Here is a 26,904-nt window from a genome sequence, read left to right on the forward strand (position 1 = left end):
TCGAGCAATGCTGGTGGGAATGTGAAATGGCACAGCCTCTTGGGAAATCAATTTGGCACTTCCTCAAAATGTTAAACATGGAATTACATGTAATTCTACTACTAAGCATATGTCAAAGAACACTGAAAATACATCTATACAGAAACTCACACATGGATGCTCATTGCAACAGCATTCATGGTAGTCAAAGGAGGAAGACAACCTAAACGTCCATCAGCTGATGAGTGGGTAAAATATGACATGTATGAAATGAGATATTATTTGGCCTTAAGAAAAAATGAAACATCGATAACTTGCTATAACATGGGTGAATCTTGAAAAGACTATGCTAAGTGAAGAAAGCCCATCACAAAAAGGTCATATATGTTTCTACTTATATAAAATGTCTAGAATGGAAAAATCCAGAGACAAAATATAGTAGTCATTTCCAGGGACTGAGGGTGGGAGTTTAGAGAATGCTGGTAAAAAGAGACAGGGTTTCGGTGGAGGTAAAAATGTTCTTAAATTGATTGTGGTGATAGTTGCATAACTTTATAAATAAAAACATTGAGTAGTACACTTTGAGTGGATTAATTGTATAGTATATGATGTTATCTCAATAAAGCAGTTTTCGAAACATCAAAAGAACCTAATATTTTAGGCTGTGAGGCAACAAGAAAGCTCGGATGCTGATAAAAGTGGGGGAATACGGAAAGGAGACAGTTTGAAGTCTAACAGAAATACTAAATTCAGTTTGGGCTTCTGAGTCTAAGGTATGGATTTGCTATTCATGAGGAAGTGCCTGTAGAAAGCTGGAAATATGGGGAGCGGGCAGTGTGGGGGACAATAGGGCTGGAGAGAGGGGTTGTAAACTCTTCTTAAGTGGGGACAGCTGAATAAGTGAGCTCATGGGAGTGAGTGGAGATCACATAGAGAAAAGCTATGCCAGGCTTTGGAGGAGAATCACAAATAGAAGATGAACAGAGGAAGAGGAGCTGTCCAATTAGCCAGGAAAAAGGGAGAGAGGAGAGAAGACAAAGTAGAGACAGGGGAGTAAACTAGACCACTGAGTGGGGAGGAGTGAGGGCGGGTGAGAAAGCTCTGAGACACCGACAGAGTGCATTGACTTCAGGGGGAAGCCTTGAGAATCCACCTTCAGAACTGAGGTGGGGACAGAAAGCAGGTCATGAGTTTAAGCAGCACCAAGAATCGATAGCAAGAGCTAGGTGGGTGCCCTTGACTGTAATCCCAGTACTTGGGAGGCGGAGACAGGATGATTGCAGGATTGCTGCCAGCCTCAGAAACTTAGGTCCTATCCTAATGAGACTGTGTTTCAAAATAAAAAATAAATTATAATAGGGCTGAGGGTGTAGCTCAGAGGTAGAATGCCACTGAGTTTAGTCCCCAGTAGCTTGCAGACAGACAGACAGAACACACACACACGCACGCACGCACGCACGCACACACACACACACACCTTAATGAAAAGTATTCTGTCCCTGTATAGACAAATTCAAATAAAGTCTGGGCCCTCCACTTGCAGCCCTGGGGGTGGAGGGGTGGGGCTGGCCAATTTGGGCCTGAGGAAGTGCTGGTGAGTTCTAGGCTGTGGTAGTTATCTGTTGGGTGGCCACATTTATGCCGTCAGTTTACCCTGGTACTTTCACTCCTCATCTGCTGATAGGACTGAGTGGCTGAAGGGCCATATGTTACTGCCAATAGTGTGGGATCTCACAAAATCTTCTCACCAACCTTCCAACTTAAAACTAAACCATTATCCTAGAACACAAATAAAAAGGACACCATGTCCCCAAGAACAAAAGGCCCATGGATGAGACTCTTTCCGGTCCTAGAGGAAGTAGGGATGACCTTTTACATGGAAATGGGGACAGATAGAAGCCTGATAGAGACTCTCTACCCAGAGGCACCCCTACAAATATTGGACCAATAGTTATTTTTATCCCTGAAATTGGTTCCTTAAAACTCTCAAGGTAAATGCTATACTTGATTCTGTGTGCCTCTGGTGGCTTGAGGCAGGGGTAAAGAGTAGCTGAGGCTGGTCATGAACCAGAATCCCAAATGCTGGGATTACAAGTGTGTGCCACCATGCCCGGCTTTTTCCTTTCTCTTTCTACTTCCATATTCTTGCTTGACCCCTTCATTATCTCTCAATTTCTACTTCATGATCCTTGTGGCAGACTCTATTTTTCAGTGATGACTGGAATGAGATAACTCATCTCATAATCTGGCTGGCCTAAGAGACTCATTTACAACCAATAGAAGCCATCATAGGTGACTTTTGTAGGTGCAGCAAGAAAAGGACAAGTGGCTTCCACCTGGTTCTTCTGGAATTCCCATTCCCCAGATGTTGTCCCTTGGAGCACCCCTCCTGGAATACAGCCATAAGAAGCCCGAGCCGCACAGGAGGAGGCTCCTTGTCAGCGTGCTGATCAAGATTCCCAGCAAAACGCAACCTTTGAGCCATCCCAGCCCAGGAGCCAACAGGTGAGTGAGGAAGCCTCCCAGGGATTCCAGCCTCCAGCTGTTTGAATCACCCTTGCCAGTGTGCCAGACTGACCTACAGCTGAGATGAGCCACCTTCTCTCTGCTCTGTCCAAATTCCTGACCAAGAAAACCCAAGAAAACAATGAAATGGCTCCAATTTTACTCCACTAAGTATAGAGTGGTTTGTTAAACAGCCATAGGAAATAGAAAGAGCCTTCAAATTCATACTTCATATTATCTAAGTGCTATCTTTCTGAAACATCAAGCAGTTTATATTTTTACCCTGCTCAAAAGCCTTAAATGATTATAAATATGAATATACACTGAATATGGAATTGTATGTTTTTCAGGCTTGCATCCAGATGCTTTATAGTTTTGGATCTTTCTACCTTATCTTTCACTTCAACCCACTACTTACCTTTTACTTCAATTGTACCAGATATTAAATTTTACGTGGCCAAATCTGACATGCTCCTACCTCTGCAAACTTTCACAAGCACTGGCACAAATTTCACATCCCCAAGACTGTGTTGTCTAGTGTGATAGCCAGTAGTCACCATTCACACATGGCTATTTCATTTTATACTGTTTAAATTAAAATTTTAGTCCCTCAGTCTCACTGGTCATATTTTAGTAGCTACATCCCGCTGCACAGCACCGTCTTTTTGTGGCTTTTCCCTTTCAATAAATCTCTCCTCTTTCACATGACCTTAAAATAGTGGGGTGCCGGGCGTGGTGGCGCACGCTTGTAATCCCCGCGCTTGGGAGGCGGAGACAGGAGGATCACGCAGGTTCGAAGCCAGCCGTGCTGGCGTAAGAGACCCTGTTTCAAAAATATAAAATAGGTCTGGGAGTGTAGCCCGGAGGAAGAAGGGCTTCCAGGAACCCCAGTACCACACACACACAAAAAAAATAGTGGGGTGTTTTATTTTGTAGCAATTTTGATCTGAATGCTGTGTTGAAGGTCATATAATCCAATGCCATAAAGTCACAGCACCTTGGCTTCCTACTCTTTTACTGCATTGCTTGGCAAATGTTTGGTGGCTCCCACACTTAGGGAGTTGCCAGGAAGCAATGATGAATCTCTGTACTAAGGAGTTTAGGTTAAATGATTTGGCAGGAGGGTTTTGAGAAGAGCATCCCAGTGTAGCCTTTTCTAATATCTGGTAACAATTCTAGGGATTTAATTATGAAAGAGAGAGAGAGTTTTGACTCAAAGTATTCCAAGTTTTGTCCAGTTGTCATGACATCTTAATCTACCTGCCAACTCAACATGCAGTCAAGCTATGGAGGAGTTTCCTTTTCACTGTTCCTGTCTGACCAAGGGGGACACAGGAACAAGCCAATACTGGACTGATCAAATCCCATTCAGCTTAAGAAAAGGTCATTACTCATATGCGCTCTCTCTCTCTCTCTCTCTCTCTCTCTCTCTCTCTCTCCTTTCCTCTTTCTTTTCTTTCTTTCATGTACTGAGGATTGAACTCAGGGATACATTGCTACTGAGCTCTTCTAATTTTATTTTGAGACAGGGTCTCACTAAGTTGCTTCAGCTGACATCAAACTTGAGCTCCTCCTGCCTCAGGCTCCTGAGTAGCTAAGGTTACAGGTGTGGACCACTGTGCCTGGTGTTATCAGTGGTTAAGTTATCAAATTTAGCCGGGCGTGGTGGCGCAAGCTTGTAATCCCAGCATTTAGGAGACTGAGACCAGAGGATCCCGGTTTGTGGACAGCCTCAGCTACTTAGTGAGGCCGTCTGCAACTTAGTGAGACCCTGTTTCAAAATAAAGAATAAAAAATAGGGCAGGGAGTGTAGCTCGGAGGTTGAATGCCTCTAGGTTCCATCCCAGACCTGCAAAATAAAATAAAATAAAATAAAATAAAATAAAATAAAAAGTTATCAAATTTATACAAATGAAGCCCATAAAACTGAGCTCCAAAATCATATAGTATGCAACAAGACTACTCAGGAGGCTGAGGCAGAGTAAATGCTATTTGGCTAACTGAAAAGAGAGAGAGAGAGAGAGAATGAGATAATCATTTTAAAGTTAATCATCTAAATTCTTACTTGCACAACAAAGCACAGTAGTTTTGGACACGTGAATCATAGTCAGCGCCTTCTACTAGCTTCGGAAAAGAGCCAGCCTCTGGCGATGTTTATATGTGGCGCTGCTCCTGTTAATTAAGGGTGTGGGTTGTCATTTCTCTTTACTCCTGACCACTGAGTGACACTCCTAGTAAATCTGAGGCATTTTGGGAGTTAATATTTACTTAATCTAAACATTCCATTTTAAATAGGAAACCTGAACTCTTTACCAAAACCTCTTTTCAGTTAGCTTTCCCCTTATCTGACAGCTTTGAGGGTGCTAATCGGGTATTTGTTTGCATTTTCCTGGAATGGGTGATGGCAGATTGCTGCTGCTCTTCGGTTTTGGGTGCAATGGCTTTGGAATGCTTGGGGCCACACCCCTAACTTAGCTGTCCCAGTAGATACAGGTTTCTTTCTTTGTGCAGTGCTGGTGATGAACCTAGAGCCTCAGACATGCCAGGAACCACTGAGCCACATCTCCAGTCTGGTGGCTTCTCCTCCTCCTCCTCCTCCTCCTCCTCCTCCTCCTCCTCCTCCTCCTCCTCCTCCTCCTCCTTCTTCTTCTTCTTCTTCTTCTTCTTCTTCTTCCTCTTCTTCTTTTCCTTTGATGGGTCTGGGGATGGAACCCAGGGGGCATTCTACCTCCAAGCTACATCCCCTGCCCTGTCTTTTTCCTTTATTTTGAAACAGGCTAGTTGCAGAGGGCCTCACTAAGTAGCTGAGGCTATCCGGGAACCGCGATCCTCGATCCTCAGGTCCCAGCCTCCAGAATACTAAATTTACAAGCGTGTGCCACCATGCTCGGCTTCTTTAACCACGATGGCAATACCTGGTACTTCCTTACTTCGAATGGGTTTTTCCCTCGCTTTTTTGTTTGTTTGTTTGTTTGTTTTTGTAGTACTAGGGATTGAACCCAGAGACATTCTACCTCCAAGCTATACCTTGTCCCAAACCACAATTCTCCCCCTCTGGTCTCTGCCTCCCAAATGCTGGGATTACAAGTATGTGCTACCACACCCGGCCTCATCTTTTTTTTTTTTTTTTTTTTAATTTTAAAACAGAGTCTCACTAAGTTGCTGAGCCTGGGCTCGAGCCTGTGATCCACTCTCCTCAGCCTCCCAAGTACTGGGATGATAGGTGTGTGCCACTATGCCTGGTTTAGGATGGGTTTTTAAGATGCAGAGAACATTTCTTTTTTTTTTAATTTTTAATTTTAGGAAGGTGACCTCAGGTCTAAGCATTATAAAATATTTTAAGTAAAGGCTTAAGCAAAGCAAAACCACAGTCTGGGGTATCTCTCTGTGGCCTGGGGCAAGCCAGCCCCTTCCCCCTCTTCCATGTGCCTGCTAGGGTGAGAGTATTGTCATTGTCTGTCTTTCCCTGGGAGCCTGGGGCATGTGAATGGTGCCCTAGACTCCCCTCCTGGGAACAATAAAGCTTTAATAACTTTTTATATCATCACTCTTCAGACCCCAACAATTTAAGACTATGATGGCTTACATATAAGTCTAAAAGAAAGAACCATATAAAATACTTATGTATTTTGTTCTCTACTGACCTAATTCATAATTGTCAAAAATATGTTGCTCTGCTCTCTAGATGTACATAAAGAGTTAATACCATTTTTTTTTTTTTTTCTAAAAGCAGTACAGGCAAAACTTACGGAGTTCTTTAATTTGGCACCTGGGCTATAATCCAGGTCCTGGTGCATAAAAACTATGTGCTCTAATGAGTGACACTCCTACCACTTTCCTATTTTTTGATAACAAAACAGTAAGATCTAGCTCCAGCTCCCTACATGTGCACACAGGCATAGATGTTTGACTCTGGCCAAGGCTCTTAATCACTCTGGGCCCAATTTTTTTCATTTGTGAGATAAGGAATTAGTTGTATGTCTTTTTCCTCCTCTTTCTCCTCTTCTTTCTTATCCTTCACCTTCTCCTTCTTCTTTTTGGATTCCAACAGCAGTAACAACATTTTTTTTTTTTTTTGGGTGTGATATATTTGAGAAGTCTTCCCCCTTTTTAAAATTAATTTTCACAAAACACCTAATGAAATATATCATCTTGACCATTTCTGTAGTGTTAAGTAGATTCACATTATTGATAAAACCTCCAGAATACTTTAATCTTCCAAAACTAAAACTCCCTTACTCATTAACCAACTCCACAGCCGGATATGGTGGCACACACTTGTAATCCAAGCATTCGGGAGGAGGAGACTGGAGAATGGCGGTTTGCAGACAGCCTCAGCTACTTAGCGAGGTCCTTCGCAACTCAGTGAGACCCTGTTTCAGAAAATAAAAAGACTAAAAAAATAGGCTGTGGGTGTGTCTCAGAGGTACAATGCCCCTGGGTTCCATCCTCAGTACACAAACAAAAAATAAGAAAACAAAAAACCCCCTAAAAAACAAAGCTCAAAAAAAAAAAAATAAAGAAACCACCTGGAATTTCCCCTTTTGTCCCCAGCCCCACAGAGCAGACTGTCCATGAATTTGATTATCCATTATTTGATTATTACCTGTCATATAAGTGGAATTATATATGTTCATCCTTTTGTGTTTGGCTTATTCACTTGTGTGAAATGTTCTCAAGGTTCACACATGTAGTAGCATAAGTCAGAAATGATGACACTTTAGAAAGAGAGAAAAAAAGAAAAAAGAGAAGAAATCTCCTTTTTAAGGGTGGCTAGAATCGTAAAATTTTAGGATGAAAACAGTCCTTGAGATCCGAGCTATTAGATGTATTATTTTCAGGTGTGGAAGTTGGGGGCCAGAGAAAGTGACTCATGCCAGCCACCTTACATGTGAGAGAGGCGAATGAGAGGTTTGGGTCAGAACTCAGGTTCTGGGGAGTGCAAGTCCTCCCCCACAGGAGGGGATGTGAATACAGCCTGAAATTTCTAAAAGAAGGCTCATCATGTTTAAACAATATCAGGTAGTTGGGCGTGGTGGCGCACACTTATAATCCTAGTACTTGGGAGACAGAGACAGGAGGATCCCACAAGTTCGAAGCCAGCCTCAGCTACTTAGTGAGGCTCTCAGCAACTTAGTGAGACCCTGTTCCCAAATAAAATATAAAATAGGTCTGGGGGTATAGCCCAGAGGTAGAAAGCTCCTGAGTTCCTTCCCTAGTACCACAAAAATAAAATAAAATAAATAACATCAGGTAGAAGGGAAGAGAGCCCTAGTTGTACTAGACATGTGCACCTGAATGTGGGGCAGGGTTGGGCATAGGGGTTTGAGGAGGGGAGAGGGAAGATGCCTGTGGGGGAGGGGAAGTAAAACAGGAAGGGAACAGAGAATGGGATGGGAACTGAGCCATGATGGAGGAGCTGGCTTTGAAAGGTGCTAGTGAACACGAAATGCAAACACCTCCATCCTGTGGTAGCTAAAGCAAGTTTTTATATTTATTTTTTTCTGGTACTGGGGATTGAACTCAGGGGTGTTGTACCCTACCCACTGAGCTACCCCCTAGCCTTTTGTATTTTGTGTCAGGCCATCGCAACCTCACAAGGTTGGCCTCATTCTTACGATCCTCCTGCCTCAGTCTTCCTAGTCACTGGAATTACAGATATGTGCCGTTGCGCCCAAACCTAAATCAAATTTTCTTCATGCCTACTTCCTCCACTAAGCTTAGTGAAAAAAATCATAGGGTTCTCTATTGTCCGCTACTTGTCCACTGATGCTTAGAATACCTGGAAATAGGACAAAGGTGTTAAGTCTGCAAAGGGAAAGTCTTATATTACAAGTATAAGATTATTTAATGGTTCCAAGTTACAGACACTCTTGCCTATTAAATAGAATCAATACCCTTCAACAAGTGGAAGCGATTTCATGGCCTTGTTTGGGAACAGGTGGGTGGCTGGGCTGGCTAGAAAGGGAGTCATTAATTCAGAAGAGAACAGAAGTGGGAAGGAAGCCCAGAGGAGGGCCTCACACGCTCTTTGGCTTGGTCTTCACTTCGCCTGTCTGCAGCCGCTGTGGACCTGGGCACGTGGCGGCAGATCTGCCTTGGCCAGAGCATACGGATTCACATAAACCATGTGAATTCATGGATTCCATAGATTCATGTGGTTTACGACACCTTTACTTTCTCAGCTCAGTTAATTTCTGACATAGGGAAGCTCTGTCTCTGATGATTCAAAAATAGTGGTATCAGGCAACGCATTACATAACATGTATATCTTATGGATACCCAGAATGTATTCCTGCCCACTCATGGGAACTCTAATCTGATGTTCTTTTATTTTGAGAGACTTTGTTTTCCAATAATTAATTCTTCAAAGACTTGCCCTAAGAGAGCGAGCAGAAGCCACTTTTATGGTGGACACAATTTTCTTTCTCTCCCATGCTCCAATTCCTGGCTGGCTATAAAGCTATCAGGCTCATTTCCATATCAAACAAAGAGGAGGCAGGAAAATACTCCCCTGATCGACATAAAAAGACACATTACTGGAGATTGTTTAAGAACTTGTTTTTATGGCCAAAATTAGCAAATTATTCGCAGTAATAGGTGAGTCAGATGACAATAATGTTTAAGAGAACAAAGCCAGCGCTCAGCAGGACTCTGACCCGGTGTCTACCCCAAGGCAGGTCCCCAGCTGCCAGAACGTCTCTGCACACTGACAGCCAAGAGGCTATATAAAAAAAAAAAAAAAGAGAGAAAGAGGCAGCCAGGAAGCCTGCCACTTACCCAGGGAAGCTACTAGAAAATACATTCCAGGGCTTGCTCTGCAGCTGCCCAGAGCCTCCGTGGGTGGCCCCCATGTTAACTAGGGGCACACGTGGCTCCCATCTCACTAGCAGTCCCAGGGAGCTTCAGCCACCCAATAGCTATTTCTTTCCTTGATTTGAAACCCTGGTAGAGATTTTGGAGACTTTCAGCTGAAACCTGAGCATCCAGCTGCACATGTAAGCGGCATAGTCTTGGCTTGCTCTTACTTAATACCAATTTAATAACTCACTTGAAAACACTGATGTACACTGGGGTCCAAGGTATTTAAAAACATACCTGGCACCTTTCTGTGTGCCACCTGCCCTGAGGTGGTTTATCCCAGGATAAATCATATGGGACCATCATGTTGGCCATGGTCGAAGATGAAATAGACAAACCCTGAAACTGGTCCTGGTCGCCGCACCCTCCAGTAGGGAAACGTGTCTTAACCGAGATCTGGCAGCCACCTGTGGGCACTTAGAAGTCCAGGGGCAGCGTAGGACTCCCTCCCCCACCCCCACCAGGGTAGAGGATGTGTTTTGGCCTCTGAGGCCACAGCTGGGGCTCTCAAAGACAATGTCTCCAATCCTATGGAGTCCAGCTCTGGCTACAGGTGAGAATCATTGGGGAGATTGCAAACACTGACAACCCAACACTGACAACCCAGACCACACTCAGACTAAGTAAGTCAGAATCTGTGAGGCAGAGTCACTGGTTGTTTTTCTTTTTTAAACTTTTACATTGAATGTTGGGAATGCAGCTCAGTGTGAAGGCACAAGCTTAGCATGGACAAGACCCTGGGCTTGATCCCCAGCAGCACACACAGAAAAACATACTCTTATGCTGAAATATAGATGCATAGGAAGTTGCAAAATACAGAAGTGTCTCGTGTATTTTCATCCAGGCTCTGCCAATGATTATGTTAAATAACTATAGTTTTATATTAAACCAATCAACTGACATTGATTCAGTGTGTGTGTACTTCTCTGCAGTTGTGTAGTTCGGTGTAACTACTGCTGAGATCAAGGTATAGAATAAAGCTTTATTGCAAAACTTCTTCCTGCTACTCCTTTATCGTCATATCTACACCACGCATTCCATCACTGACCCCTGACAACATCTACTCTGTTCATTTCTCAAATTCTATCATTTTGAGAATGTTATATAAATGGAAGTGTATAGTATGCAACCTTTTGAGACTGACTTTTTTTCACTCCACATAACTGAGAGTCATACAAAAGGTTGTGCGTATTGATTGTTCGTGTGTGTGTGTGTGTGTGTGTGTGTGTGTGTGTGTGTGTGTAGAGAGTGAACCCAGGGGCATTCTCTCTCTGAGCTGCACCTCAGCCCTTTAAATTATTTTTGTCTTGAAACAGGGTCTTGCTAGGCTGCGGAGAGTCTCACTAAGTAGCTGAGGCTGTCCTAGAACTTGTGATCTGCCTGTCTCAGTCTCCCAAGTACTAGGATTAGAGGCTTGTACCATCATGCCCAGCTTGTTTGTCTGTTTTTATTGCTATGTAGCATTCAGTTGTATGGAAGTACCTTAAAGGACTTTTCCTAGTTTGGTATTATTACAAATAAGGCTACTTTAAACATTCATGTACATCTCTGTCTGTATCTATCATCTATCTATCATCTATCTATCCTTCCTTCCCCCTCTCCTCTCCTCTCTTCTCCTATCCTCTCCCTCTTTATCTTTCTTCCTTTTCTCCCTAGTATAGGAATTCAATCCAGGGGTGCTCTACCACAAAGCTACATGCCCAGTCCTTTTTATTTTGTATTTTGAGGCAGGGTCTTGCTAAGTAGCTCAGTGTGGTCTCAAACTTGCAATCCTCCTGCACCAGCCTCTCAAGTTGCTGGAATTATAAGTATGCACTACAATGCTTGGCTCTTTTTTTTTTTTTTTTTTTGCCAGACTAGGGATGGAACCCAGGGGCATCCTACTTCTGACTACACCCTCAGCCCTATTTTTTATTCTTTGTTTTGAAACAGGGTCTCACTGAGTTGCAAAGAGCCTCACTAAGTAGCTGAAGCTGTTCGTGAGCCATGATCCTCCTTTCTCAGCCTCCCAAATGCTGGGATTACACGCGTGCACCACCACCCCTGGCTCTATGTATTTAAAAAAAAAAAAAAAAAGCTTTCTGGGTGATTTCAATGAGAACCAGGGCTATGAACTGTTGGTCTAGGGGAAAGTTGAAAAGTGACTACCAAATATCCCAAAGATTTATTAAATCCTGCGATCCTGTGTTGCACTGCACTGTGTTGTAGGTTTTGTACCAGAGTAAATAAGAACACAAGTGCTGAAAATGGGCTGCCTGGACTCAAGCCCTGGCTCCATCACCTGGCTCCATCACTTGGTGGCTCGGCCTTACTGTGCCTCAGTAGCTCCCCTATAAAATGGGGCAGTAACACCAACCTCCTGGTACTCTCACAAGCGTGCACTGAATACATAATACATGTAGAAGATTAACACATAGCTCAGCAAGTTAATGCTTACTAGCACATTGGAAACCGAACCTCCGGTCATGTCTTAAAACTCCTCAGTGACTATTCCAGCACCCCCCTTGAGTCCTACACAGAAGCCTTAGTGAACTTGGGTGACCTCCTACAGACCCTTTGCGTAAACCCAGGTCTGAGGGTGGGTGGCACTCCTCCCCGAGAACCTTCCACTGGTTTTTGCGCCTTTGCGCCACAACACTAGCCTACACACGATGCTTATGAGGCTCTCTTGGTTGTACGTCTGCCTCCTCCTGTGTGTACACCGTGAGCTCCTAAGAGGCAGGGACTGTGTGGCTTGCCCACCATCGAATCTCCGGTACCTCGTGTGGTGTATTAGTAGATCCTCATGAAAGATATAGTGAATGGATGAATAAAGGAATGCAGCAGAGTCCTGAGAGGGGGTGCAGGGAAGGATTCAGCGCCTGGTGAGGCCCCCCGGGGGTCCCATCTGCAGCTCATTTGGGGTGGTGGAGGCGAGGGAAGCCTTGCAGAAGGTGGAGCCTCGAGTCCTGTGCTGCCTTGCTTCTGCTGGGATTCTTAAGGCTGCCTTGTCTGTACTGCCGGCTCGGCAGGAAACAGCACAGGCGAGGGACGTGGATGGGGTGTGGATGGGGCACAGGTGAGGGGCGTGGATGGGGCGTGGGTGAGGCAGCCAATCAAGGTCTGTCAAGCAGAACAAGTTGGGCCAGAAAGTCAGAATAGGCAAGTTCAAGCTGTGCGAGGTGGAATAAGTCAAGCAATCTCTCAGCCCCGGGAGTTAATTTATGTGGAAAATCAGATTCTGGGGCCCGCCTACCTGTGTGGGCTCCCAGCTCCTTCACTTGCTATTCTGTGACTCTTGACATAACCTCTCTGTGCCTCATTTTCTCAACTATAAAATGAGGATAACAACAGTGCTTCTGCTTTAGGTTTATAGGGTTTGAAACAATTCATAAATGTAAAGAGTTTAGAATGAGGCACATAATATCAACTAGTGTGTGTGTGTGTGTGTGTGTGTGTGTGTGTGAGTGTGTGTGTATTACTGGGGACCCACAGGCATTCTACCCTTGAGCTATACCCCATTCCTTTTGTGTGTGTGTGTGTGTGGTGCCTGGGATTGAACCAGGGGCATTCTACCTCTGAGCTATATCACCAGCCCTATTTGGCAATGGATTATCCCTAGATTGCTGAGTCTCTCTAAGTTGCTAAGGCTGACTTTGAACCTGTAATCCTCCTGTCTGAGCCTCACAAGTACTGGGATTATAGGTGTGTACCACCATGCCCGGCTCTCAGTCCTATTTTTTAAATTTTTATTCAAAACAGGGTTTTGCTAAATTACTTCGTGCTGGCCTTGAACCTGCCATCCTCCTGTTTTAGCTCTCCTAAATACTGAGATTATAGGTTCACACCATCATGTCCAGCTCAATTAAAATCTTTTTTTTTTTTAAAAAAAAAGCCACACAAGCCGGGCATGGTGGCGCATGCTTATAATCCCTGCGCTTGGGAGGCTGAGATAGGAGGAACGTGCAGGTTCGAAGCCAGCCTCAGCTACTTAATGAGGCTTTCAGCAATTTAGCTAGACCCTGTTTCCAAATAAAATATAAAATAGGTCTGGGAGTATAGCCCGGAGGTAGAAAGCCTCTGGGTTCCACCCCCAGTACCACCACCAAAAAAAAAAAAAAAAAAAAAAAAAAAGCCACACAAAGAGTTGGGTGTGGTAGCACATTCCTTGTAATCCCAGTACTTGGGAGACTGAGACTAGAGGATCACAGGTTTAAGGGCAGCCTCAGCAATTTAGTGAGACCTTGTTTCAAAAAAAAAAAAAAAAATAGAAAGTGCTGGGAGTATAGCTTTATTTTTTATTTTATTTTTTTCAGGTCTGGGGATGGAATCCAGGGGCATCTGACCTCTGAGCTACACCCCCTGCCCTATTTTTTATTCTTTATTTTGAAACTGGGTCTCACTGAGTTGCAGAGGGCCTCACTAAGTAGCCGAGGCTGTCCACGAACCACGATCCTCCAGGTCTCAGCCTCCCGAATGCTGGGATTACAAGCGTGCGCCACCACGCTTGGCTGGAGTATAGCTTTAGAATGCTCCTGGGTTCAACCCCCAGTACCAGAGGAGGAGGAGGAAGAGGAGGAGGAGGAGGAGAAGGAAGAGGAGGAACACAAAGAAACAGAATGAGAATAAAGGATTGTTGTGCGAATCAAAGGCAAGGAGAGCACAGCCATGCTGCCTAGGATTCTGCTTTGGCTTCCTGAGGAGGATTTTGCTTGCTATTTTAGTCTACATTTAAAATTCCACATAAATACCTGGGAGCTGGTGAAGCTGAAGCAGGGAGCCATGGGACACCACGTTGCCAGTCCTCTCAGGAGGGGCAGAAGCTGCCACCATCTGATGTCTGCCTTGTGGCGGCATGAAAGGAAGTTGGGGGATAAGTCCAGTTCCTAGTGGACAGGTGTTGGAAACCCACAGCCATCCTTACAGTTGGCACCTCAGTGAGGTCTCCACAGACAGGCAAGGATTAAGTCGAGAGGAGACCAAATTGCTCTTCCACCTGGCACTGGTGGCCTCAGCAGGACAGGGCTGAGGCTCAGTGACAGTGGACAACCAGAGCGAAAATCTTCACTGCGCTGCTCTGCGGAGAAATCTCAAGTTCTGCTCCCCAGAGCAGTCAACCCGACGACTTTCATAGATTCTGTTGTATTTGCATTACTCTTCCATCTGGTCATGATTGTTTCAAAGAATCAGATGCATCTCTTTTATTATTAAAAGAATAATGTAACTAATGTAGAATTTTAACCCCTGCATTCAGCTGTCAGAAGTGGGGGAAAAAATCAGTGCCGCGTACATTATCTTTCCCTTAAAAGTTTATGTCAGTCAAAGAATAGAGAATACCAGGAAAGAAAGGAGTTTTTGAAGTAGTTTATTCTTGTTTTCTATTAAAAGTACAATTTTGAAATTATTGATTTTTATTAATATATAGAGATTTCTAGAACTCTGATAAAGCATACAGGCAAAATAAGGAACCGAATAAGAAAACACTGAAATATAAGTATTTACGAAATGGTTGTATCTTTGGAAGTCTCTCCAACTATCTTAAGAAGTGATTTGCAAGATTAATGCAGGAGAAGCAGTATTCTAATTAGTAGTGCTCTGTTTTCCTCGAGACAATGTCATAATGTTTGAGGATCCTGGTGTCTGAGACAGACTCCTGGAAAGAATTGTGCAGGATGGAGTCTTTGTCAGACACAAGAAGATGATGCTCAGTTGGCCTGCTGGAAGCAGCTCTACCTTCCAGGAAAACGCCACTGTGTGGAGGGCAAGTAATAGAGCGATGCATGGGCCATCGGGCCATCCTAATGGTACAGACGGAGCCCCTTAGAGGGTGGGGCTCAGTGCAGGCTCCTGGTCCCACCTGGGACACTGACTAGTCAGCACAGCTTGGGGTTGGACTTGTTCATACCATGCATGGCACGTGTCCTCAGGAGCTCTTTGAGAACCCTGCCCATGATGCTCTCTATCGTCGGCATCATCATATGCTCCAGACATCCTAGTCTGGAGTTTGCTTAGATTTTCCTATGTCAGTAAGTTCCTTTTCTAGAAGATTAGCTAGAAAGGTTTCAACTTGCCTGAAGACCTGGCAGATCAGTAGGGATGCCAAGGGCATATGGGAGGATCCTGCAGGAGGGGCTGGGCCCTTCCCAATCGCCCCCAGAATAACCTGTGTTTCATATGCTTTCCTGCGTCTTCATGGAAGAAAGAGATCTTGTCTTACAGCATTACAAAAACTCAGCTTGCCTTTATCAGTCCCCCAGTGTGCCAGGCTGAGGCTGTACCCTGGGCAAGTGGAGATCTCAGAGGCACAGGCTCAGCTGGCCTGGGCTGAATATTCTCACTTCTCTCTCTCACACTGATCCACTTCCGACTCACGTGGCTCTTGTTTGTTGTAATTTTTGAAAGTTCAGATGAAAACACTAAAGTAAACCTCAACCTTCCAATCCATCATCTCTCCTTCCCAGCATATCCGCAGTCATCTTTTATGGGAGGAAGGGGCTATATTTATTTATTTATTTGATTTCTTCTTGCCTTTTTTAATTAATTAATTAATTAATTAATTTATTGGTGGTACTGGGGTTCCTGGAAGCCCTTCTACCTCCGGGATACACTCCCACGGGCTACACTCCCAGACCTACTTTTTAACTTTTTTATTTGGAAACAGGGTCTCTTAAGCCAGCGAGGCTGGCTCCGAACCAGTGGGATCCTCCTGTCTCTGCCTCCCAAGCGCGGGGATTACAAGCATGCGCCACCATGCCCGGCTTCTTCTTGTCTTTTTAAAAAATATATACTTTTATTAGTGCAGTATAGTCTCACATCATCAAGTAGTTCAGAGCAATAGGGACGTACACACACCCAGCATTAGGTGAGCGCCCCCCCCCACTCCCTTCCCTTTCCTATACAGCTATTGAGATTGCCGTTAACAATCGCATATATGCACATGATGCCAGTAGAAGCGTTTCCTTCACCAGTTCTCCCTTCCTCTTTCTGCTAGGGTTTCTCTTCCTTTAGCTAAAGTCCCTCTCATATCCCCACACATCCATCACCTCCCACACTCTCATACCTATTATTATCTTGTTGAAACCATGAAGCATATTGTGTCTATCCTTCTGATCTTTTACCTAATTTTACCATGAATATTCCTCTATTTCTATAATTAACAATATTTTAATTTCTAATAGCTGTACAATAATCCATTATAATGATGTGCCAAAACTTACATTTTTTTTTTTTGTGGTACTGGGGTTCCTGGAAACCCTTCTACCTCCGGGCTACACTCCCAGACCTATTTTTTATATTTTTATTTGGAAACAGGGTCTCTTAAGCCAGAGAGGCTGGCTTTGAACCTGCACCATCCTCCTGTCTCCGCCTCCCAAGCATGGGGATTACAAGCGTGCGCCACCACAACCCGCACAAAATTTATTTTTTATCTAATAATGCAGTGTATAAGGTATAACTGGTGGTGGATACATTCCTAGAACCTTTTAATAAGAAACAGAAAAATTTAAAACAGGATCAGATAATGTCAAAAGACTACATGAAAAAGTACTTTGCATTTGAGAAGGAATTAAATTATAATTAGGTTTCTTTAAATATAAATAATATACATCTAAAGAAGGGAAAAGAGACAGCTACTCTCTTCTCTTTAACATTTCCTTCCTAATAACAACTACGGAATATTCAATGCAGAAAGACAAACATTGCGACTTTCTCATGTAAATCTTTCTAATATCTTTCATGGCTACATGTGCCTGTTTGAAAATTGAAAATAGCATTTACACTGTTTTAAAGAGTATTTTTGTACTAAAAATTAATTAATCAGGCTTCTTATTCTATTCTGCAAGCCATTTTAAAGAGTACATAGAAGCTGGGCATGGAGGCATATGTCTGTAATCCCACTACTTGAGAGGCTGAGACAGGACGATCACAGATTTGAGGCTAACTTCAGTAACATGGCAAGATTCTCATGAGACGCTGTTTCAAAAATCAAAAATCAAAAACCGGACTAGGGTAGCTTGGTAGATACCCTTGGGTTCAATCCCCAGTACCTAAATAAATAAATAAATAAATAGATGTATCTATTCTATGGCTACATCACACTTCCTTATTGTGAAGATTTAAGTTGTTTCCAGTTGTTTTTGGTTTGTTCTTGCCATTATATACAGTGCTACAAAATAATCTCTCTGTATCTTAAACCACTGTCTCACAGGAGAGAGGAATAACAGCTGGGCAGAGTCAACACAGTTTGCTGTGTGTCTGTTTTGTGGTACTAAGCATTGAATCCAGGTACATTCTACCTCTGAGCTACACTCCTAGCCACCCCCCCCTTTAAAATTTTGAAACAGGATTTCTTTACGCGGTCAGTGCCACCACACCTGGCTGTAAGCATGCTTTTAAGGCTGTTGACATCCATGGGGTTAGAGTCCTAGAAATTAATGCTGATGTATATATACTCCTACTAGCACTGCTTGAGTACTCATTTTCTACTATCCTCATAGACATGGAACACTTCAATTAAGAAAACAAAAAATGATGTTTTGGTTATAATTTTGTCACTAGTGAGGTAGACCATTTTTTTTTTTTTAAAATAAGGTATCAATTTGTACAAACTGCCTTGTCTTTTTTTTTTTTTTTTTTTTTTTTGGTGGTACTGGGGTTCCTGGAAGCCCTTTTACCTCTGGGCTACACTTGCAGACCTATTTTATACTTTAAAAAAATTTTTTTGAAACAGGGTCTCTCTCTTTTTGGGGGGGGTGGTGATACTGGGGTTCCTGGAAGCCCTTCTACCTCCGGGCTACACTCCCAGACCTATTTTTTTATATTTTTATTTGGAAACAGGGTCTCTTAAGCCAGAGAGGCTGGCTTTGAACCTGCACGATCCTCCTGTCTTCACCTCCCAAGCACGGGGATTACAAGCGTGCGCCACTACGCCCGGCAGAACTGCCTTGTCTTTACTGGGGCATTTTTTCTTTTTCTTAATAGTTGTAGGGGCTCATTATTGTCCTTGAAGACAAGATCATAACCTCTTTATTTCCATTGTATTCTTAGCATATCATTGAATCAGTCAATACAGATTTGTTGAGTGAAAATATGCCACAAATGTCATTGCCAGCTTTTATTTGCAATTTAATATTTTAAAATATGCACAGCAAACTCCACCATTTTAGGTATTTTTAGCTGTACAGTTCAGTGATACTTAACACATTTACATTGTTGTGTGGCCGCCACCACTGGCCATCTGCAGAACTTTCGTATCTTCCCAAACAGAAATTCAGTACAGACTAAACAATAACTTTCTGCTTCCCCAGTGCAATTTATGTGTCTATAACATAAAGAGATTTAAGATAGCATGTAGTGAAACTGACTTTTAAAAATTAAATGCATTTGTTACATAAAACCATAAAAACGATACATCCATTATTCTCTTTCCTTTAAGTTGTCTTTTTTTTTTTTATTGATACTGGGGATGGAACACAGGGGTGTTATACCATGGAACTACATTCTCAGCCATTTTAAGTTTCGATATTGAGACAAGTTCTCCTTAGATTGCTGAGGCTGGCCTAGAACTTGCCACCCTCAGTCTCCTGAATCACTGGGATCATGGGCTTGCACCACTGTTCCTGGCTTTAAGTTGTTTTAACATTGTGCTTGGTAAGGTCTCTACCTAAAAAGCATGTACGCACTCATGTATATTTTCTTCTAATTTTTATAATTCTTTACATTGATCTTGCTTTAATTTAGAATTTTAGATATAAAACAATAGTTAATGCCTGCTGGGAGACCATTCTCTATGTTTCTCATGTTGCTATGATTTGTAAACACAGGCATGATCGCCACCGTTGTGGACTATCTTCCAGAAATGGTTTTTAGTGGTGAATGGCCTCAAAAAGTAGACAGAATGTCCCCCTAGAAATATAGAACAGGCTGGTCAGTAATGGAATATAATAAAAATAATGTCTCCATCAGGAACAAAGATCAGGTAGGCCTGTTGCTCATTACAAAAGGATTGAGTTTGCTGGGCATGGGGGTGCACACCTGTAATCCCAGTACTTAGGAGGCTGAGACAGGAGGATTGTAGGTTCAAGGATGGTCTCAGCAATGCAGTGAGATTCTCAGCAACCTAATGAGATCCTGTGGGTTTTTTTTTTTTTTTTGGGTACTGGGGATGAAATCCAGGGGCATATTACCTTGGAGCTACACCTCCAGCCCTAGTTTTTAGTCTTTATTTTGAAACAGGGTCTCACTGAGTTGCAAAGGGCTTCACTAAGTAGCTGAGGCTGGTTGGGAACCACAGTCCTCCTGTCTCAGTCTCCCAAATGCTGGGATTACAAGCGTGCGCCACCATGTCTGGCATGAGATCCTGTTTTAAAACAAGAAATAAAAAAGGGCTGGGGGTAGAGCTGAGAGGTAGAATGCCCCTGGGTTAAATTCCCAGTACTGAAGAAAAAAAAAAAAAGATTGAGTTTCTTAAGCTTGGGGTTCCTCTTTTATAATCCCCCCAGGGCAGGCACCAGTGGATGCTCTGGTTCACCATGCAGGGGTACAAGTGCTGGCCCGTTGGCGACTGCTGTTACACTTTTGTCTCCGACCCAGGAATCTTGTGCCTTCTGCTAACACCCATGGCAGGCTAACTTTGTATTTTACAAGCAGGTAGTTCAAGGTTCTTGATAAGAACTGGATTTTAGCCAGACATGGTGGCGCATGCTTGTAATCCCAGCATTTGGGAGGCTGAGACAGGAGGATCCCTGTTTGCAGACAACCTCAGCTACTTAATGATGCCCTTTGCTACTCAGTGAGACCCTATTTCAAAAATAAAAAAAGACTAAAATATAGGGCTGATGGTGTAGCTTGGAGGTACAATGCCCTGGTTTCCATCCCCAGTACCGCAAAACAAAACAAAAACCCACTGGATTTTATTTTTCCAAATATTTAATGAATTTTCACACCACTATTTATCAAATCATTTCTTTACTGAAATGAAATTTACCTGTATCATAACGAAATACTTTGACATACTTATGTTTATTTGGTATCTTTCTTCTTTATTCTCTATTTGTCTATTTTGGAGCCAGTGAAATACTGTTGTTATTGTTTTTTGTAATTGTATAATATATTTTAATAGCTGGTGGTAAATATCTTCTTTCCTTCTTTCTTTCTTTTTTCTTCTTTTTTCCCTCTCTCTGTTACCCTTACTCTTTGGGGGCTCTTTGTACCAGACAAATGGTATCTGGTACACAGCAAGTATTCAATAACTATCTTAAGCGATATTAATAAAATAATTATTTTGTAAAATACCCAACTCTTGAATATTTTTAATTATGTCCATTATAGAAATGAAACTGGAAATAATTTTATCATGTACTATCAGTTTGTTAACTAATTCATTGAACCATTCTTTTAAGTTCTAAGAATTTAACTATTACTGGTTTTACAATTTAAGAAAAGAATTTATCCTATTAGAAAATGCCTAATATAGAGGGCTCTTGTACCATATCTCCCCCCTTCTGTCTGTGTCTGTCTGTCTGTCTGTCTGTCTGTCTCTCTCTCTCCTCTCTCTCTCTCTCTCTCTCTCTCTCTCTCTCTCTCTCTCTCTCTCTCTCGTGTGTGTGTGTGTGTGTGTGTGTGTGTTTGGTACTGGGAACTGAATCCAGGGGCAGTCTACCTCCAGGTTATACTCCCAGCCATATTTTATTTTTAAACAGAATCTTACTAGGTTGACAAGAGTCTCACTACTTTCTGAGGCTGTCCTCCTGTCTCAGCCATCCAGGTACTGGGATTACAGGCATGCACCACCATATCTGGCGCATTTCTCTTATTTCAGTTTTCTCGATATTTGTAGAGTTCTGAAATTAATATTTCCCAGGTATTGCTGGGAATCTGCTATAAATCTCCATGGGCCACTTGCTGGCCACTGCTTAGGCTCTGTCCACTGCAGGGGACCCACCTGTAGCTGTGGAGGGGACGTGGCCAGAGAGTGTCCTGTGCTTTGTGTCTAAGGCCCTGGTTGAGACCTCTGGCCACACTAACAGTTGGGGATACTCAGTTTGTTAACCTGAAGATATTAAAGGTGACAACTGGTTATAGATCCCAAATTTGTTCATGAATCCCTTGTCACCTGCTGACCTGATGCTATTGAATGAAAAATAAAAGTGTGGTGGCACTCTACAGAGAAACAAGTGAATTTTCCAGCCCAGGTTCAATGGGGGTTTGCATGGATTTATTTTTCTTTTTTATTCAGGGGGAATCACATTTCTACATTCTAGAAAAGCTGATAGAATTTCTATATCTATTTTTTTTTTAATACTGGAGGTTGAACCCAGAGGTATTCTATCTCTGAGCTATGCCTCCAGACCTATTTTACTTTTTATTTTGAAACAGGGACCTTGTTAAGTTGCTGAGGCTGGCCTCACACATATAATCATCTGGTCTCATCTGGTCTCAGCCTCCCAAGTACTGGGATTACAGGCACGAGGCACCACAGCTGGCATCAGTATTTAATTTGACTCTGGCACCTTAAAGTGCTTCATACAGAAATAAAGGTATTAAAGTTTTGTGGCTATGGCTGGAAGGAGTTGAGAATATCTACTTTTCAGCCACAGGATAAATGTAGTTTAGAGATATTTTTAATATTTTTCTTTTTACATATATATAAAAAAAATGTTTAGCTGGGCGTGGTGGCACACACTTGTAATCCCAGCATTTGGGAGGCTGAGACAGGAGGATCCCAGTTCGTGGACAGCCTCAGTTACTGAGTTACTTTGCAACTCAGTGAGACCCTGTTTCAAAATAAAGAATAAAAAATAGGGCTGGGGATGTAGCTTGGAGGTAGAATGCCCCTGGGTTCTATCCTAAGTAGTGCAAAAAAAAAAAAAAGTTTCGTTTTTAAATTTTTTTTTACTTGAAACTATTCCTAAAGTTTAGTAAAACACTCTGTAACATGTAAGGAAAATACATATAATATCTCTCTCTCTCTCTCTCTCTCTCTCTCTCTCTCTATATATATATATATATATATATATATGTGTGTGTGTGTGTGTGTGTGTGTGTGTGTGTGTGTGTAATCCTCTAGATGATTTCTGTGAGGAACTTGTGACCTCTCTTTGAAACCAATAACAGCCAATGGACATGTTACATTGAAAAGTGGGCTCTTGGCTAAGAGTTACTGGGCTGTACTTGCGATTGCTTTCGTCACTCTTGGACGCAGGAGTCCTCTTGTCCCCAAGTTTAACTGTCAAACGCATCCACATCATTTGGTAATGTTGAAGTTGCGTAGATGGAGCCTGCACATTCTGCTGTGCAATGCTTTATGTTTATGACCTTTCTCGTATTGTTTATCCAGTGAAGTTGTGAGGCTACCTGAGTTCCAGCGAAGTGGGGATCTCATCTTTCTTTATCACCATGTGATTCTAGCTCTTGCCACAGTACTTGGAGCATAATAGGTGCTCATTAAGGAAGTGTGGGAAGAATGGTAGTTGGGTGTTACAGACCAGATAAAGTATCCCTGAAGGAAGAACTGTAATTTGTTTTAAGTCATTTCACAAATTCTGGTAATTAAGGAATTAGAAATGAGATTCTGTTAGTCTGGGTGACTAGCTTGATGACTGAACTAACTTATTATAGGTAGAATTGCTCCTTATGACTTTCATAACCACCTACACTTTGCCACTTTTCCAAGAAGCCAAACATCACTAACAGCCCAGAAATGAGGCAAGCTTGAAACTAAGCAGAAAACATTTTCAAGATACAGGGAAAACTGCCATGTGCTTTAAGTCTCTAAAGAGGCATGTCGAACCTCTCCTAACTGGAAAAAAAAAAAAAAAAAAAGACTTTGCACTATGTTGTTATCATTTATTTGCAATAATATATGTATATTATCTGTAATGGGCTGGTGGACAGAACAAAGTTTTGTCAAATGGAAGTGGAGAGAGGAAAGGAGAGGAGAGAAGAGAAGAAGAGAGAGAGGTATAGCCAGGGGAAGAATTTTTGCAAACAAAATCTTTCTCCCATAACTTAGAGTTACCAATTTTTTTTTTTTTTACTGAAAATTTTCGAAAATGTTTTAGGCACACAAGCACACTCCCTTAGATCCTATTTTGAAAACGACTTGAGCATTTCCTCCCTTCACTGAGGTCTGAAGCTCAGCTCTTTGATTTACACTACAGGATTAGGAGGGTTCTAGGCCATTTTAGACTAATTATGTAAATTGGAGGGAATTTACCCTTTCATTCATTATAACAAAATACTTCCCTCCTATGAGTACAAACTTCCAATGAATGTTTAGTTTGCCTCCTTTTGTAATGCTGTGGATAGTTGCCTGAAAGTGCTATTAATTTGTCCCTGAGCATTAAACAAAGAAGTGAGTTTTTCTTTTTGGAAGACAAAAATTAAAATCCCAGATAAAGATGGTGAGACAAAACACATTTGGCTGAGAGAAATTTGTTTTTGTTGCTGCTCTAAGAAAAAATAAAAAACAATAACAATAATAGTTGATTAGATTCCCCCCCCCCCCCTTTAACTTTCCATAATGTTTTCAGGCTTTACTACTTGGCAAAGACAATTTGGGACAGATTTCTTTATTTTCTCCTCTGGCCTAAAATGAAAAACCCCCACTTTCCAAACTGTTACCACCGAAGAGTTTATTAAATGGCTGAAAAAGACAGCTGGTCCCACCATCTGTTAAAATTTTTCAGGGGCCAAATAAAACAGGTTACACCTTTAGCCATGCCAAGTCTTGCGATACCCCCTTCCTCTCACAGCCTGGGGAGGGCTAATCTGAATTTCACGCTCTGATTTTGCTGTTGAAAATGTCTGGGCTGCTTCTGTGCGCCTCTCCACCGTGGCCTCTCTTACCTCTCTTTTTAGTTTCAAAACTCTCCTCACATTTCCACCAGCCTCATTTGCAGCCTATTTCCTTACACTTCTACAATCTTTATAGTTACACCCAAAGACTAGAAGGGAATCCACAGAAACCTAAACAAATTTCTGACTTTTCAAGCCAAAAGGGAGAGCCAGAAGTAGGTATCCATTGTTTTGCAACCATTTTTTTTTTCTATAAGTGCTAATGGAGGTAATTCAGATTTTGGAACAAAGGCTTTAGCTCGCCACACACTGCAGGTGTGAAAGGGTTGAAACAAAAGAGATGCTAACCCTAATGGTATTTCTTGTCATTAACAATTCTTTGATGTTCACACTGGAGCCTCCCTTTTATCTTTTAGTTTTTCAGCCATCTTTGTTAACACGCAGCTCAATTGAACCCCCCCCCCCACCTCCCTCTGGCCTTTAAAGACATCTGCAAAATGTTTATGCTAAGTTAGTTTCTCCTGCATCTTTTAGTACCAAGGCGAAGTAAAATGAGATAAAGCTTGCGAGGTTATTATTAAAACATCAGTAAGTTTCTATCATTAAGCTGAAGAGGAAGATCAATAAAAAAGGAGCACTTAATGTTACTTTAATAAGGATGAGTTCCTGTAACAGGACTCGGGATTAACTTTAGTATCTCTAAAGAGGGCTTCACAATAAAGACATTGCTGTGATGCGATGGGGTGGCTTGCCTTTACCCAATTAAACAGTTTGCAAATACTCTGAGTGTACTTGATCTATTATTTCCTGTCTCATTGAAAGCTCTCCTGATGAACATATTTTCCGAATATTTTCCTAGACCCTTTTCTTCCTTGCGGCTGCCCCTGGCAGGCTGCCAAGGACTTTTGAAAACAGGTTTGCCTGTCTGTCCTTGTGTCCACTCAGGATTGGTGGGTGGGGGAGGTGAGATGACTGGGAGAAAGACTAGAGCTTCAGAAAAGTTTGTTTGACTTGCTTTGATGACAGCAAAATGTAGGGAAGAGTCAACACTACATAATATACCGTCCTAAGCTCCTCAGCAGGGCACCTGCAACCATACCCTGAGGGAAAAGTGGAATCATATGTTTCCCACCCATCTGACTGTTCACTAGTATATTTTGCACTGTCTTGAACAAAGCAGAAATGCTTATTAATTGCTTCTGAATTTATAGATTTTTCATTTTAACTGTTGGGAGGGGGAGGGTGAATTGTTTGTTAATAAGCACCTTAACCCATATAAGTGAGTGTCTCTCTGGACTTTTTTTTTTTTTTTGCAAGTATTAATTTGGGGCCAGTCTCAACCCTGAGTCACAGCTGAATAAGTCATAGCAGCTGCCTCAGCATTTATATGTAGTTCAGCCTGAAATGACAGATACTAGGGAAAAGATAATAGGCCAAGATAAAATACAAATTAATGTTAACAATGTATCTATTTTATGATTTTCCTCCCATATTATTTAATAATTCTTAGCATTTATAGGATGCTTTTCATCTTCAAAGCACTTTACAAATGTTGGCTAATTAACTGCGAGGTAATGAGGCCTGGTTGATGATACCACAGGAAGTTTTCTCTAGCTTGGATTATAAAGTAAAAATGGAGATGTATGTATTCATACATTTTTAAAAATAGCATTAGACACTCTTAGACATTTTGTGCAGAGATTCAGGCAATTTATCTTCTATATATAAGTTAGGTCTCTCTGTAGAAAAATCCTGGGCAATTCAGCTACCGGTGAACCCTCAGGATTTTTCTAAGTGGCAGGTGGTTGGCAAACTTTCTCTTATTCAGCTTGGTCCTGGTCCTTATTTTCACCTTAGTAGTCTCTCTCCTCTTGTCTTATCACACAGATCTAACAGGAGGAACACTCACTGTTGGCAATTAGAGACAGGCACCCATTTTGTTTTTCCCAGATTTTTCCATGGACAAAATCTTGGTGAAATATATGCTAAAACATTTGTGTTATGTCATGCTGCTTTTTTTTTTTTTTTTCAGTACTGGGGATGGAACCTAGGGGCATTCTATCTCTGAGCTATACCTCCAGGCTCATTTTTTATTCTTTATTTTGAAACAGGGTCTCACTAGGTTGCAAAGGACCTCATTATGTAGCTGAGGCTGCCTGTGAACCCCGGTCCTTCCATTTCAGCCTCCCAAATGCTGGGATTACAAAGCGTGTACCACCAAGCCTAGCTTTATTATTCTTTATTTTGAAGCAGGGTTTCATACTGCTTTGAATTATGATACTGGTTAATTGGATTCCATTATTTTAGAACGTGTGCATGTGCCCTGTGGATACTCTGAGATCCTGTAAGGCCTGAGTTGATGATGCAAGCTCAGTGGGTCCCTGTGCGCTCCACCAGAAGAATCAGAAAGAGGTACAACTGGCCCAAAGAAGTCTATCTGGAAGGGAGGCACAACACAGACCCTGAGAAGGTCAGCTGCTCCCAGGTTAAAGAGAAAACTCTTTTTATTCTTGTAAGCAGGGCTGTTTGCAAGGGAGACCAAAGGTTTAGGGATGTTAATTGGCTTTAGGTACATTTCAAAAGGTGTTTTCTCTTTCTTTCTTTCTTTCTTTCTTTCTTTCTTTCTTTCTTTTTGCTGTGAGTTTTTCATATAGATGCTAAATCCTGTATAAACATCTCTGCTGTGCGGTAAGGATGAGTTCTGCAGCTGTAAAGAAAATATATCAGTGGGGAGTAGAAGAAAGCACCAATTCTGGCAATTAACAAGCCGAGGGCTCTGGGGAC

Source organism: Muscardinus avellanarius (genome assembly GCF_963383645.1).
Source record: "Muscardinus avellanarius genome assembly, chromosome: 2".
Lineage (NCBI taxonomy): Eukaryota > Metazoa > Chordata > Mammalia > Rodentia > Gliridae > Muscardinus > Muscardinus avellanarius.